Raw genomic sequence first — 18,040 nt, 5'->3', positions numbered from 1 at the left:
CAACATACCATCCACTGCTTCTTGGCCTTTCTCTTTAAACTCTGGAGTGAGGATGACTTTAACTTTAGAGAAAGGCCGAGATATTCCTTTACACTTCACCTTGTACTCAATGGTGTCTCTAACATATTTCTGGGGTACCAAGGTTATGTGAAGAGCTGGTATTACTCTCTCTATCTTCGGCTTGTCTCTCTTCTTAACCTTCTTAGAACTCTTCTCAGAAGATTGAGTGTCTCCATCCAGGACTTCGTTGACCTCATTCTTATCAGCACTCTCTCCCATTATCATGACATCCACCTCCTTCTCATGTTCTACAACTAGACAAAAGCCATATTGTATAGCTTTATTTGCAGTGATTGCATTGTAGAATACTTTATNATAAAAATAAAAGGGTAAGCCAGCACAAACCCCATGGGTTGCCTCCCATAAGCGCTTGTTTAAGGTCTATAGCTTGACCATGGTTTCAGGTGTCAAGTGATGGGAGGATGAGAACTCATATCAGAACAAGCTCTCCAATTCGTCATCTTAAGTTCCAGAACCTTTTTCAACATACCATCCACTGCTTCTTGGCCTTTCTCTTTAAACTCTGGAGTGAGGATGACTTTAACTTTAGAGAAAGGCCGAGATATTCCTTTACACTTCACCTTGTACTCAATGGTGTCTCTAACATATTTCTGGGGTACCAAGGTTATGTGAAGAGCTGGTATTACTCTCTCTATCTTCGGCTTGTCTCTCTTCTTAACCTTCTTAGAACTCTTCTCAGAAGATTGAGTGTCTCCATCCAGGACTTCGTTGACCTCATTCTTATCAGCACTCTCTCCCATTATCATGACATCCACCTCCTTCTCATGTTCTACAACTAGACAAAAGCCATATTGTATAGCTTTATTTGCAGTGATTGCATTGTAGAATACTTTATCATCAATGTTAGAGAAAGTGATCCTCTTATTAGGCAAGTCAACAACTGCTCCCACTGTTGCTAAGAAAGGTCTCCCAAGAATCAAAGGCATAACAGAACCCCTGCTCATTTCCACAACATGAAAATCTGTAGCAACCAAGCAATTCCCAACTCGAACATCTAAATTGTTAATGAAGCCTTGTGGAGTCGTGGTGACAGCATTTGCAAACTTAAGAGAGACCTTAGAAGCCATCATATCATCAATCCCCAATCTCTCTGCAACAGCCTTAGACAGTATGTTCACACTAGATCCAGTGTCACAAAGGGAATCCTCAAAGTTCACTCCTAAGATGGAGCATGGAACAACAAATTTTCCTGGATCCTCTAACGTTGGTAGTCTTTTCAAAACTGGAGCATGAATGCTCTTTTCTCGAGCCAAAAACGCCTTAACCTCCACCAAATCCTTTTCTTCAACCACAACATCATTGTAAACCTTCTTAAACAAAGAGATATGCTTTACTGCCTCTGTAAAGGGAATGTCAGCGATAAACTCACTTATAGCTTCTTTGTACTGGCCATACTTCTTTTCATCCAGAGGTTTCTTCACATGTCTTCTTGGAAAAGGAATTTTTGGCCTATAGGGCTTCGGTTCCACAAGAAGTGATTCCTTGGNCTTATTAGGCAAGTCAACAACTGCTCCCACTGTTGCTAAGAAAGGTCTCCCAAGAATCAAAGGCATAACAGAACCCCTGCTCATTTCCACAACATGAAAATCTGTAGCAACCAAGCAATTCCCAACTCGAACATCTAAATTGTTAATGAAGCCTTGTGGAGTCGTGGTGACAGCATTTGCAAACTTAAGAGAGACCTTAGAAGCCATCATATCATCAATCCCCAATCTCTCTGCAACAGCCTTAGACAGTATGTTCACACTAGATCCAGTGTCACAAAGGGAATCCTCAAAGTTCACTCCTAAGATGGAGCATGGAACAACAAATTTTCCTGGATCCTCTAACGTTGGTAGTCTTTTCAAAACTGGAGCATGAATGCTCTTTTCTCGAGCCAAAAACGCCTTAACCTCCACCAAATCCTTTTCTTCAACCACAACATCATTGTAAACCTTCTTAAACAAAGAGATATGCTTTACTGCCTCTGTAAAGGGAATGTCAGCGATAAACTCACTTATAGCTTCTTTGTACTGGCCATACTTCTTTTCATCCAGAGGTTTCTTCACATGTCTTCTTGGAAAAGGAATTTTTGGCCTATAGGGCTTCGGTTCCACAAGAAGTGATTCCTTGGAATCTGCATCAGGAACAACTGAGCTAGGTTTTCCCATACCTGCAACAGGGACCGACTGGTCTGGACGTGGAGCGGTCGATCTGGAACTTTTTGAAACTAGTTCTGCGCCAATGATGGGATCGATCGATCTATAAGGGGGATCGGTCGATCCAACTTCTCTGGGGATCAAACTCGAATTATCAGAATGGATGGGACCGGCTGGTCTAGTCTCAGGATTGATCGATCCCGTCTCTGTGGAAGCCAAACATGAGTTGATCACAGCACAACTCAGCCCATCTTCGATCCCACCATGGAGTGTTATAGCATTGCATGACCCTTTGTTCTTAGAGCTAGAAGAAATAGCAGAGACTCTCTTATCAATGGAATCAACACGTGAACTCAACCTCTCAAATTTCCCATTCAAATCACTGTACATGCTATCAATCTTGACATTAATCTCAGCAGAACTTTTATTATGGCACTCCAACAGTGCTTGCATCATCAATTCGAGTTTGTTATCTTGTGGAGTTGTAGATGGGGCTTGGTATCCTTGGACATTTGAGCTACTAAATCCAGCACCTTTGTTCTGAAATCCTTGCGAGAAGTTACCTTATTGATTATGTGGAGGATACACTTGATCTTGAGGATTCTCAACGTTGGTGCTTCTGTAGGAGAGATGAGGATGATTTCTATAATTCTGATTAAACCCATGATTCTGATAGTTCCCTTGTCCTCCTACATAGTTCAGCTCCTCTGTCCCCTCAAAACCTGAATTTACTCCAACTTGCTGATATGCACCCGTCTGCCCGTCGCACATGTTGACAGCTTGCTGATCCCTCTTCAAAAGAAGGTCTACCTTGGACTCTTAATAACATCTAAATTCACGGAGCTAACAACACGCACAGAACGATCATACTCATGGCTATGATTGCTGTTACTCGCTGCAAGGTTTTCGATCAAGAGGTTTGCTTCAGCGGCAGTGTTAGTAGAAAAATCTCCTCTGCTGGCAGTATCGAGTGCCATCTGGTACTTCTGGTCAATTCCTCCATAGAAGATGTTCATAAGATTCTCTTGTGAAAAGCCATGATGAGGACAATCCCTCATATACTCCTTGAATCTCTCCCATGCTTCACAAAAAGACTCTATACCACTTTGTGAGAAGGTAGTGATCTTTCTCCTTAACATAGATGATCGTGATTTAGTGTAGAAGTGGTTTAAAAACACTGCTCTACACTGCTTCCAAGTGGTAAGTGATCCTCGGTCCAAGAGATTTAGCCATCTCAAAGCCTTATCTCCTAAAGAGAATTGGAACAAATTCAACATGAGGTAATCATATGGAACTCCATTAGACCTTGTTGTACTAGCCAATCTCTCAAAAGCTTCAATATGGTCCAGAGGGCTCTCTGAGGCTAATCCATTAAACACATGATTCTAAACCAAATTGATGATACTGTGTTTAATCTCATAATCTTGTCTCGCAGGAGCAGGAGGTTGAATCGCAGACCGATTCGCAAATAGCCTGTTGTGAGAATCTTTGTTCCTCAAAGTAGTTCGTCTTGCTGGTGGATTCAGCTCAGCTGCATTATGCTCTTGTGGTGCAGGAGGAGGAGGCGGAATAATGACCTCTTGAGGGTTAGGCTGATGACCATCTGGATTCTGTCCATCCTCCATCTTGTCAGCTTTAGCTTTCGCTTTCCTGTTTTCTCGTTCGAGTAGGGCTAACTCTTCGTTTCGCAGATTACGCAAATCAGTAGGCTTGTGGCTTCTTGTTTGCATGCACCTGAAACACAAGAGAAAGAACACAATAACTAATTAGTAAATAAAAAATAAATAAACCTTAGACTAAATTCAATTCTAAAATTTCAAAGGCAACGTTTGGTCCCCGGCAACGGCGCCAAATTGATCCAAGGTCAATTAATAACCCAAAGCACACTCAACCACGATCTAGTGGTGTCGTCGTAGCACTTTAGAGTCGAATCCACAAAGACCAAGCGATGCCCTATGAAATTATATAGATCAAATAAAGCTAAGGCAATGAGAAAGATTGTATTTCAAGTAACCGAATAAAACAGAAAATAAATAAGAGTTTCGAATTCAAAGGAAGATATTGGGTGTAGGGAATCAGTTAGGGGAAATGATCACGAAATTAGATGATGGATTGGGATAGCATTAAATACCGTTCTTGAACTCAAATCCTGAATGTAAAGCTAACCTACTGTCGCAGCATTAGTTATCTAAGCAAGGAATTGAATAAACTCTGAACCGTCGTTTGAATCTAACAATCCTAGCAAGCAGTAAGTTCAAGTTTGATTATGTTCACAAGGTGCCTTAACTTCAACCTTTGTTGGCTAAGGATCACCTTGCTCACCTAAGTTCTTTTCAAGCAATTCAACAACACTTTTGATGCCTAGATGAATTAAACCTATGATCATAAACTAGGTAGCTAATCTAGTTTAAGCAATAAGAATACAAATAGATGAAGAACACAATAGATTAATCCCAAATCTAGCAACCTAAGTTCAGAGAATCATGAAACCCCTTTTTGAAACCCAAAACCCAACAGAGAGACTACTCAGACATCAAAACACAGCAATCACAAATCAAATATGAAGAAAACATGTTTGAATTGCAAAGAGAAATAAAATGGTTCAGAATTCTTCTCCAAAGGGTTCGAAAGGATAAGAGATCTTCTCCCAAAGATTACAAGTGCTCAAAGGCTGCGTAGAATAAAACTTATGTCTTTGGAGGCCGAGCCTCTAACTTAAATCTTAAATATCAAAATAAAACCCTAAAAGTCGGGTTGAAACGAAAAAGGAAAACTTGCTTTGGGTACGGGACTGGTCGATCCCAAATGCGGATCAGCCGATCCTGCACGCTTTTCTCTGTTTGCTCCATCTGCTTGCTAGTCCAACCAGTCTTCACTAAATTGACTTCAGATGCTTTTTTTCATCCCCAAAACACTCAGTTTCCTTCCAAAGTAGCCTAGAACCTATACAGACTCACAAAAGACTAAAAACACTCTAAAAGCACACTTTGACTCAATAAAAGACTCATAACAAACCTAAAAACTATAGTTAAACCCTATAAAATGCAGACACATCATAGAGATATTTCTCATTTTGGAGTGACTAAAAAAAATTCAGACTACTTAAATTGTTGGGTCTATCAAAAGGCAGAACCCTCCAAAAATAGGCGTATGCCACACTTAGCGTGGAGAGCACATGGTATCAATATAATAAAACTAGAATGTTTCTCACCTGATGTTGACACCTAGGATTTTTAAACTCTTCTCAGCATGACACATCATTAAAAACTTACTCTAATCAAATTATAACAATTAATACAATTAAGCATTATGTTCCAATAAAAATCAATCTCCTTTACACGTCACTTTTTCTCCCTCCTCCTGATCGTGGCCGTAGCCGCTATGTCAATCCTTCTCAAATTGATGATTGAAGTTGAAGTGAAGAAGAATTCGATCAAAAGAACAAATCCAAAAACGTTTCATATGAAAAATCCTTTAGGGTACGTTTAAGGTTATGAAGGATCTTGAAAAAAGGGAGCGAGCTATAACGAATCCAGATAAAGGAAGGATGGTTGGAGAAATACACTTGATTCTATCTACACTTTCTGTGAGGACACATCAGCTTTAACATTCAAGTTGGTGTTGACACATCAATTTAAACAGTTAACCCATCAAAATATAAATATTAATACAACTCAGCATATACGGCCAATAAAAATTGAATTACGCTTGGACAACCAATCTTGGAGTTCTCTTTTAATTATTAATGTTTGGTTGAAAGAAAAATTGAATTATGCTCCACATGTACTATGTCTCTCACATATTTTTTAAATAAAAACATGCGTGTCCAACCAAGCCCACAACACAATTAAAAAAAACTCAATATTAACATATATTTTTCAAGTTTGTATCTTCTCAAATAGTTAGTTACAAGAAAAAGACATAGGCTATGCTGGGAACAAAAAGAATGAAGAGGAATAGGAATAAAAAAGAATGATCAGGAAAAAAATAATAATAAAACAGGAATGAGTAGGAAAATTTATCAAATTTGAAGAGGAACAATTTTCTTCTACGATTCTTAAGAAAAAAAAAAGAATCAGTAGGAATAGTGTGGGGACCATACATATATTAAAACTTAAAAAATAAATTACTTCTAAATGGTAACAAAAATGAGGAACAACACATTCAGTTTCATTCCTTGTCTAAAAACTGGTCATTAATTGGACCCGTAATAAACCTAAATAAGAACTCCTCTTTTTAGTCGCGGCTTCATTCTATTTTTTCCGATTCGAATTCCACCGAGTTAAGCAAAAACCAAGATTGTAAATCATGTGGAAAATAAAACACATGGCCATCCTGAATCTAATGACTGTTTTATGAGTTTTGTTTTTCTGATTTACCTTTGTGTTCGAGGTTTTGGGTAGAAGAGAAGTTTTGATTTTTCTTGACTGAATCTTGTTACCAATTCGGTATTTGCTGATTCGAGGGTAGAAGGGAAATTTGATGCTTTGGGAGTATTTCTTTGTTAGGTGATTGATGATTATGAATAAAGTCGACAACTTTACAATGTACACAAGTTCTGGCTTGTGAACATTGTCCAATTGGTATGGAACTATAGGATTTAGCTCAAAGGTGTTTGCTTTAGATATATTACTGAATTATTTTATTAATTGAACTACAGTTTGATATCGAATTGAATATGTGAGCTAGCCCTAGGCATTTAATCCGAAACCGAACAAACCGATCTGAATAAACCTATCCAAATCGGTTTCGGTTTATCTGTTAAAACCGATCGGTTTCTGTATAGATTGGAAATCGAATTTCAGTTTTAAACCTATCCGAACCGAAATCCAATCGGTTATCCGCTAAACCGAATATATATTAAATTTCTATGCATTTGGGTTTATGAATTGAAATTATTTTCGGGCCTTGTTAGAAGCCCATTAACCATTAATGGAATCGAACCTTTCACCTTGAAGATAAAAGGACAAGTTCTAGCCAACTAAGCTGTCTCGACTTTTTGATTTTACTCTCCAAATGATATATATAATGCATTCGGTTTAAGTTTGAATTTTTTTAAAAAATTGAAAACGATCCGAATCTAAACGAATCTGAACCGATCCAATCCGAAAAACAGTCGGATTCTAAATGGATTCTATATATCCCAATCCAAAAAATCCAATCCAATCCAAACCCAAAATCCGAACGCCCATGGCTTCTGAGCTTATATTCAGGGCAGAGTTTCTTTTGTTTAATTTTGCTTAATCTGGAATTAAGTTTTTGAAAATTTTATTTATTAATTGTAGTTTAAGAATGCTAAACCAATCGAAGGAACCTTATTTGGTACACAGAAGAGTTTGGCACAGATTAAGCAGAATTCATTAACATCAACATTAGTGGATAAGCAAAGGGTTGAGTTAGCTAGGAAGAATGTGAGAACTCTTCATAACAATTTTTGAAGGTGATTAGGTGAACAATTGTGTTTTAGAAAATATTATATATCGTTTGTTCAAAAAAAATATAAAAATTTATATAATATGACTAAACTAGCTAGCTTAGTTTAACTGGCAACACGAATGAGAAAAAGATAGAACCTATGAGACGAAAGTCTACTTGATATGAGCAGAAGCCATGGTATGGAAGTTCTCTCATGATCCATCTGCACCGAATTGGTTTTAGATTGCTAAAACCTCTTAATCTCAACAATTTCCCTACAAAGAAAAAACTATGATTTCAATTTGTCTACAAAAGCTAAATAGAGAAGCCAAGAACATGGTCAATAAACCATGTCAATTATCTAGATAAATCCACTAAAAGAACAAGACAAGTCAATAGAAAATAACATCTATAGATCCAAAGAAATGCCTAAGCATGCAGCTGTCAAATCAATAAAATCAATATGGAAATCAAATTGACCGATTCCTAGAAATACATGATTGGAGTTAACTAACACGACTTTGAGTTGAGAAGAATAGCTTTGTTTTCAAGAATTGGTGACTTTGAGCGGAGTAAGAGTTAAAGTATATGTGAGTCAACATGGTGTGACATGAGGTGAAGAGAGACAACAAGGATGAGATTAGGAGAGTGTCTCTTGTTCAGGAGGCCGACGCTTTCACAAGCTATATATATCTACAAATAATAACTTTTCTAACAATAAAAGAAAACACTATATAACAATTATATGATTAAATATGTATAGATTACAAAAAGTACACCACAAATTCAAACTACACTAATACATATCTCCCATAAAAATTAAAGAAAATAAAAGAGAACATACATTAAAGTTAGTTAGGCTATTTATACAATTAAGTATTTAAGTTTACTCGATTTAAATGTAAATATTTATAAACTATCTTAAATTTTAGATTTCTCTACTTTTAGTTTATTAATATATTTTTCTATCATATCATTGTACCATAGTTTTTACAGTTAATCCAATTCTTAAAAATTTATTTTTTCAATAGTTTAATATATCTATAAATAATTACAAAAAGTATCTCGCGGCGTAGCTGTTTAGTAAAAGACGAAGGAATAGTTTGCTTTGTGCTCACCACATGGCTGTGAGGTTTGTAATTAAGGAGATGAGAGTTAATTACTATAGGTTTCAACTGTCAAACTCTCTTAGGGGGTGTTATTTAACAAAGGTTTTTAATGGATTTAAAACATTAATAGATTTCAGAGTCCAATGGTTTTAGAAATGCATTGAACGTGGATTTGGATGTCATTAGTGGATTTGAAAAGCATTACTCATGGTTTTGAAAGTCATTTACTAGTAGACTTTTTTTTTTTAAAGTTTTGAAGGTAAATAAAAAAATATAACTTATCCATAAATTATTGTGTTGTGAATTAAAACCAAAAAAAAAACATTACATTACCTTAGTTGGTATTGCAACTGTTAAAATATAAAATTAAACTAATAAAATTATTAAAATCTTACATTAAAAAGTAAATTCATAACAAAATAAATACTTAAACTGCCATAAATCATTATTCTCACTTCTAGTTTTCATAACTTGTTCAGCAACATCAGTAATAATAGCTTCCAAAGCAGCCAAAGCGTTGCTCTGTATTTCAATCGGACCTCTGTATTGTCCTTCTCTTCTAATAGCACTCAAATCTTTCTCAAACACCAACACATCGAACCCTTTCTTCTTCGCAGCTAAAGCAAACACCAAACCTCCGATTCCACCTCCGGCAACTAAAACCCTCGATTTCTTCTTCTTCTCCGTCCCTGACTCTCGCTTCTCCTCATCTAACGCCGTCGCCGCCTTTACTCCGACCAAACCTCGACGGCTCCTAAGCCCTCCTCCTCCTCCTGCTGATTTCCCGGTAAAGGATGATAAATCTAAGTAAAACTGTTTAGAAATGGGACTAAACACATGTGTCCTCGTGAAATCAAGCTTTGATGGAGATGGGTTGATTGAATAGCAAAACGGAGTTGAACCCATCTCGAACTTAAACTGCTTAAATCATTATTCCTGAAGAAAATAACGAAAATTTCATAGTCAAAATAATAACAACGACAATGATGGTGATGATGACGATGATGACCATGATGACGACGATAATGACGATGATGACGAATCACCAGATATTATCGATCAGGAGAGATACCTATGAGAAGTGTGAGAGAGATGAAATACTTAAAAATTGTTAGGATTGTGTTTGTTCATGTTTTGGATGTAAAATACTTTAAAATCTAAAGTGAAACAAAATCCATTGGAAATAGAATAACAATGATTTTACAAGTGATTTAAAATCATCCAACAAATATTAAATCCAATAACAGCAGATTTTATTGTATTTTTTTAAATACCTAATTGAATAACACTGGATTTTGAAATACATCTAACTCCCTTAAAATCCAGGGTTGAATAACACCCCCTTAGTCTCCGATGTGGGATAGGTGAATTTTCATCCTCGTTAAAAGGCTTTTTGTGGGTATTTAAAGGCCCAATATTTACTAGCTTTAATTGGACCTATTTTTTTGTTCGTTTTCTTTTCTTTTTGGTATTAAGATATATGTTCCTGCACATGCACACAAAGTTCCCTCTTGAGACTACTATCGCGGATACGCGCGGTTGCTTGTTTAATTTTGATGTTACTAGGTGTTAGCTCACGCTATTCTTACATAATCGCTATTTTATTTTTAAAAAATAATATAAATTAATATGTTATTATTATTTTATTTTTTCAGTGTTATTATTTTAAATAAAGTAAAGCAATAAAATTTGTTTTGATGATAATATCTTTAGTGCAATTAAATCATATTATATCTTACATGCCATATGCCATATATTTTTGTAGTTGTAGTCATATTTCAAAATCATTGTGATATATATTTTCATAAAATTTATTTTGTGGTGTTAATTATGCATATTTTTATATTTATTTATGGTGATATCTCTTACAATACATATGAGATATAACAACATTTGATATTGGTGGGAGAGGACGAGAGAATGATTATTTATAGATGATAATCCAAATTAGATAATAGAGATGAATCTTTAAAAATAAGAAAAATATAAAATATATAGAATACTTTTTAAATTAAAATATAGAATCAAACTCTTACAACACATATGAGATATAACAAAATTTGATACTGGTGGGAGAGGAGGAGATAATGATTACTTATAAGATGTTAATCCAAATTACATAATGGAGATGAATCTTTAAAAATAAGAACAATGTAAAATATATATCATGCATTCTGTAAAATTATAATTTAGAATTAAAATTTTACAATGATATTTCATTTGGTTTTTTGTAACCTATACAACAAAAATAAGAAATCAAAAACAAAAAAAAATGAAAAATGATTTGAGGGATTGTGGAAGAGAATGAGAGAATGTGAAAATGAAAAAGTAAAAGAATGCTAATATGAGAAAATGAGAGAATGCTTATTTATATGATAAAAATTGATAGAAGTTATATTTAGAATTATGGGAGTTACGATTATAATTTATTGTGTTTGAATAAATTGAGTAGTGGAATATGATTAATACATAATTTCTTTTATTTCAGTTATAATTTTATTTTAATATGTGAGTTATTTTATTGGGTTAATTGGGTCTTAAATATTATTTAAAGCAATCAAACAAATAAAAAATAAAAAGATTAGAAAGCATTATATAAAAATCAACCAATAAGGAGAGATCAAAACCTTACTTTTATATATATGATTTTGATTTGAAGTTTTATTTTACATTAAAAAAATTCTATAATACCTTTAAAATGATTTCACTTTTATTTGTTATATTGTTAGACTTTGGTTATTATCCAGCGATACCATTCACCACTACGCCCATATAGTCTATTAATTTTGTCGAGATAGCACATCAAAAACATATTGTGTTTTTTTTTCACACAAGCAATATATAGTGAAAATAGTCAAAAACAACTCCAACTATTTGCGATACGCTTTTTTAAACCTAAATTTTAACACCCTGCAAATAACAACATGAACTGTATTAAATTTAAATTTGCTATCTAAATGTTAGGATAAAGGATGTTTTCCTATTGTTTAGCTAGTGTATATTATGTCAATATTTTCTACTTGGAGATCACGTCTATTGTACCTATATATATTCTACGTTTATCAATAATACAAACATATTTTTTTGGGATTCACATGGTAGCAGAGCCATAAAATAATAGAAAAAACCCTAAATTCCTAAAATCTTCCGCCGTTTGTTCTTCTTCTTCTCAAGCACACAAATTTTTTTTTTCTTTCGATTCTACTACTAAATCATGTCTAGCGATACTGCTTCCGCTCTTTCTACTACTACTACTACTAAGGAGTCTATTACATCATCTCCATACTACCTCTCTTCTAATGATCAGCCACACCATGTTCTTACTCCGTTTCTTCTCAACGGAAAAAATTATGAGAAGTGGGCCAAGATTGCGCGTAACAATCTCGCTGCCAAGCACAAACTTGGTTTAGTTGATGGTTCGCTTCTCAAACCGTCACATGATTCCCCGGACTACCAACGGTGGATACAAGTCAACTCGATGCTCTGTGGCTGGCTCTATGCGAGTTTAGATCCTCAAGTCCAGAAGATGATCTCCTTTGTTGACAACGCAAAGGTTCTTTGGGACACCTTGCGTGTTTGATACTCTATCGGTAATGCTTCACGTGTTCATCAAATAAAGTCTTCTATCGCTCGTTGTGCTCAAGATGGACAAACCGTTGCTGACTATTTTGGGAAGCTCAAGGTGATGTGGGATGATCTCGACGATTTTGAGCCCTTCCTTGACTGCTTTTGTAGCTCTCCGTCGTGTCCTCAACGTCTCAAGCAACAAGTTTGTCGCGATCTCGAGCGTATCCATCATTTTCTCATGGGACTCGATGCATCTCGGTTTGGTACTACGCGTACCAACATACTGAGTCGTCTTAACCACGATACCGACATGAGGCTTGATCATGTTTATTCTGAAGTTATCGCTGAAGAACGACATCTCATTGTTGCACGATCTAAGGAAGAACGCATTGATGCTATTGGTTTTGCTGTTAAAGCCGGTGTGAATGTTATTGCATCTGTTACTCGTCTAAATCAAGGACCATGTACTCATTGTGGCCGCACTAATCACTCGGTTGAGACATGTTTTGAACTTCATGGATTATCCGATTGGTTGATCGAGAAGCATGGTGATTCTCACAGTGGTTTCCGTAACGAGTCTGCTCGTGGTTGGGGTCGTGGCTCGTACAGAGGACGCGGTCGTGGTCGTTCGTCTTCTTCTTCTTATCGCGCTAACAATGCTCAAGCTCACGTATCTCCTGCTGATGATCTCTTGGATATTCCCGGTGTGAGTAAAGAGACATTGTCTGTGATTGTGAACTTGCTGAAATCCGATCAATCAACTAGCAATGACAAACTTTCTGGTAAGTCTACCTATGTTGAATTGTTACTTGACTCTGGAGCATCTCATCACATGACCGGTGATGATGAGCTACTTGTGGAGACTCATGATATTCCTCGTAGCGTTATTGTTCTTCCTAATGGGAACCACACCTTTGCTACTAAAGAAGGAACAATGCTCCTTGGTGATCATGTTCAACTTAACCGTGTTCTCTATTTTCTCGATCTCTCTTGCACTATCTTGTTATGCTGTGTTCACTGATGCATTTTGTGCTATACAGGACCGCACTTTGAAGATGCTGATTGGCGCCAGTGAAGAGAGAGATGGAGTTAATCATTTTCGTGGGGCAGTTTCCGCAAAGACTCATCATGTCACAACATCTACAAAGTCTCGCTGGCATGAGCGTTTGGGGCATCCGTCTTCGAAGATCCTTTCTAGTTTTTTCTCTACTTATCATGATCTTGCACCTCCTAGTTGTGATAGTAGTGGTTTTTGCGAAGTTTGTATTCAAGCTATACAAACAAGATCAGTTTTTCCTGATAGTACTAATAAAGCAGAAGAGGTTTTTTCTTTGATACGTTGTGATGTGTGGAGTCCTTACAAACTTGCTTCTACTTGTGGAGCTCACTATTTTCTAACTATTATGGAAGATCATTCTCGGGCTGTATGGACTTATCTTCTCCTAGCCAAAAGTGAAGTTGCAACTCACCTTAAGCAGTTTGTCGCTATGGCTTCGCAACAGTTTGGTAAAAAGATAAAAGTAGTTTGTAGTGACAATGGGAGTAAGTTTATGAGTCTACGCTCTTTCTTCAAGGATCATGGTATTCAACACCAAACCTCTTGCGTATACACTCCTCAACAAAATGGTAGAGTTGAATGCAAACATCGCCACATCCTCAACATGGCGCGTTCTCTTCTCTTTCAGGCTGACTTGCCCACTAAGTTTTGGGGTGAAAGTATCCTCACCGCTGAATATCTGATCAATCGTACACCTACTCCATTACTTAATGGTAAGACACCGTACGAGATTCTTCACTCTACTCCTCCTATGTATGCTCATCTGCGTGTGTTTGGCTGCATGTGCTTTGCCAAACGACATTCATCCCATCATGATAAATTTGAAGAACGAGGACGCAAGGGTATCTTTATGGGTTATCCTCATACTCAAAAAGGTTGGCGAGTCTATGATATGGAGACTCATGATTTTTTTGTTTCTCGTGATGTTATCTTTAATGAGGACGTTTATCCGTTTGCAAAGGCGCAAATATCCTCTTCGACACCTCTTTCTCCGATTATGCCAGCTCTGGTTCTTGCTGATGACGAGTTCCTTGATGAGGTCACACCACCCAACGTCGTAGACAGGGGGAGCATCGTATTACCCTCTCCGGGTTCGTCTCCTGCTCCAATTTCTCCTTCTTCTCCTGTTGATGAATCCACTATTCCTCTTGATCTTTCTGCTGATGTTTCTGATGAGGGCTCTGGTGATGCTTCTGCGGGTTGTGATCTTGGTACTGAACCGCTTGGTCGCGCTCATAGACAACAACAGAGGTCTACTCGTCTCAAACCATATGTTACTTACTCTGCATGTCATGATGAAACTCTCGTCTCTCTCAAGCCTGCGTCCTCTCCAGCATCTTCAGGTACTTGTTTCTATCCTATAGCACACTATGTATCTTGTGACATGTTTAGTTCTGCCCATCAGCGGTTTCTTGCGGCTGTGACTATGGTCGATGAACCCATAACTTATAAGCAGGCTGTTCAAATCCTTGAATGGCGCGAAGCTATGCGCAAAGAGATTGATGCTTTGGAACTTAATGAGACATGGACACTTACGCATTTACCACCTGGTGCAAAGGCTCTCGGTTCCAAAATGGGTGTATCGTCTTAAATTTAACTCTGATGGCACACTGGAGAGGTATAAGGCTCGATTGGTTGCTCTTGGTAACCATCAGAAAGAAGGTGTTGATTTTACAGATACATTTGCTCCTGTTGCTAAGCTACAAACGGTTCGCACATTGCTTGGAGTGGCTGCGGTTAAGAATTGGGAGCTTCACCAAATGGATGTGCATAATGCCTACTTACATGAAGACCTCGACGAAGACATTTACATGAAACCACCTCCAGGGTTTCTTCCCGACGATCCCTCTCTTGTGTGTAAGCTTAAGAAGTCTATTTATAGTCTCCGACAGGCTCCTCGCTGCTGGTTCTCCAAGTTATCTACCGCACTTCTTGACTATGGCTTTGTTCGGTCTCATAAAGACAACTCACTTTTCTCTTACACTCGCAGGTCTGTTGTTCTTCATGTCCTTGTTTATGTGGAAGATTTGATTGTCTCTGGTAATGACTCTACGCTCCTCTCGTCCTTTAAGGCCTATTTGAGTCGCTGTTTCAAGATGAAAGATCTTGGTGCTTTGAAGTATTTCCTTGGCATCGAAGTTGCCCGTGGACCTGATGGAATTTTTCTCTCCCAGCGGAAATACTGTCTTGATATTATTGATGAATGTGGTCTCACGGGTTCTCAGCCTGCTGATACTCCATTAGAGCAGAATCATAAATTGCTGTCATCTACGAGTAAACCGTTCTCTGCACCTGACCAATATCGTCGTCTTGTTGGGCGCCTTGTGTATCTTACGCATACTCGTCCTGAGCTGAGTTATGCGGTGAACATTCTGGCCACGTTCATGCAAACTCCACTTATGGATCATTGGGACTCTGCTCTGCAGTTGGTTTGTTATTTAAAATCCTCGCCGGGCCAAGGAATTGTTCTCTCTTCTACTTCTTCACTTCAGATTAATGCCTACTGTGATTCGGACTATAATAAGTGTCCAACTACCCGTCGTTCTCTCACTGGTTATATGGTTATGCTTGGTGACTCTCCTCTCATTTGGAAGACTAAGAAACAATCACGTGTGTCTCTCTCCTCGTCTGAAGCCGAATATCGGGCTATGGCCATGACTTGTACGGAACTCTTGTGGCTTAAAGAAATTCTTGAGTTTCTTGGTGTCTCGCATTCTCACCTATGCGTCTATTTAGTGATAGTAAAGCTGCTCTCCATATTGCGGCTAATGCGGTGTTTCATGAGCGTACGAAACATAATCGAAAGAGATTGTCATTTCATTCGGGATAAAATTGCATCTCGGACCATTGCTACTGCTTATGTTAATACTCATGAACAACCGGCTGATATTTTTACCAAGGCGTTGGGTCGTGATCAGTTTCAATATTTACGGTCCAAGTTGGGCGTTTTTAATTTACACGCTCCACCTTGAGGGGGAGTGTTAGGATAAAGGATGTTTTCCTATTGTTTAGCTAGTGTATGTTATGTCAATATTCTCTACTTGGAGATCACATCTATTGTACCTATATATATTCTACGTTTATCAATAATACAAACATACTTTTCTGGGATTCACACTAAACTATAAAAATGTTGTCAATTTCAGCGTCTTTTCAAACAATGTTAATTCAGAGTTTATCGGTGTTGAGTCAGACGATCCGTAACATCCATATAGCATTGGGACTTACCAAAACTACGTCGTTTCGGTCATTTTTGAGTGTGTTGTGGCAAGAAATGATCAAAAATGAAGTCTCACAACACACCCGAAAAAGGATTTCAATACCCTATTTTTTGTCAAACGCTTTGTATCTTGCCACAACACACCTAAAAATAACCAAAATGACTTAGTGTTGGTCAGTCTCGGTGCCATATGAAAGCCACTAGTTGTTTGACTCAGTACCGTTAAACTCTAACTTAACACCGTTTGAGCAGATATTGAAATTGACAATATTTCATATAGTTTAGGTAGCAAATTTAAATTTTAGTACAATTCAAGTTGTTATTTGCTGGATGTTGAAGTTTAGGTATGAAAAAACGTTCGACAAATAGTTGAGATTGATTTTAGTCGTTCAACAAATGTGTCTACTTACTTTTGCATATAAAGAGAAAAGAATTTTAGTACAATTCAAGTTGTTATTCTTTTCTCTTTATATCCAAATGTGTCTACTTACTTTTATTCTTTTCTCTTTATATCCAAATATATCTACTTACTTTTGCATATAAAGAGAAAAGAATACTTGGATCCAAACTAACACACCCATGCACAAAATAATTTATTTTATGTTTAATATTGATGGAGAACTAAAACGTTACGCATATGTCAGTGTTCTTTTTTACCAAAAAGAAAGCTGGAAATCTAGTTTTCTCCAAATCAAAAGTTCAAAACCTATATCTCTCCAAATTAATAGTTCAAGATCTATTAACCCACAACCTCAGATTTTGTCGGTTTAATGTTTGTTTGACCAACTATTATAGAAAATAAACCAAAGAGAATCAGATGTTGACCAAATTTTTATTTAACCCCAACTCAAACCTAAAACAGGTCTAGAAAATAGTAAACGATAATTAGAAATCAAATGCACAGAGATAAGTCACGCCCAAAATAACCAAACCGAAACCAAAATCGAATCAAAAAAAGAAAGAGGGAATCAAACTGAATAGAGAACCGAATAGGTATCTGAAATACCCAATATTATATATCCAAAATATTTATTACTAGGATATATCCCGTGCTTAAAGCACGGGTCAACATTTTTTAAAAATTTATAATATAATAATAAAATTATTGTTTTATTTAAAAAAAATATATATTTTGTTTGAGATAATATTTATTTTGAATTGTTATATAAATCTATTAGTCTATTTGAATACTTATTATTTTAGAATATTATAGTATTTTATTTTTGATGTATTATTACATTTTTATATTGTTTATTTGTTGTATTTGCATCATTATTTTATAAAATAAAAAATAGTAATTTTAATATTATAATTGTCAGCAAATAAAAAATATTAAATTATCATTTATATAAATTTAGTTTTACTAACCCGCCGATGTGGAAATTAAAACACACATTTTCATATAATGAGTAATATATTTTCGTTTTTAAAAATTCAAATCACAACATATGCA

Source organism: Camelina sativa, chromosome 15 (genome assembly GCF_000633955.1).
Source record: "Camelina sativa cultivar DH55 chromosome 15, Cs, whole genome shotgun sequence".
NCBI lineage: Eukaryota > Viridiplantae > Streptophyta > Magnoliopsida > Brassicales > Brassicaceae > Camelina > Camelina sativa.
The sequence above is the reverse complement of the archived record's forward strand: the minus strand, read 5'-3'. Positions refer to the sequence as shown.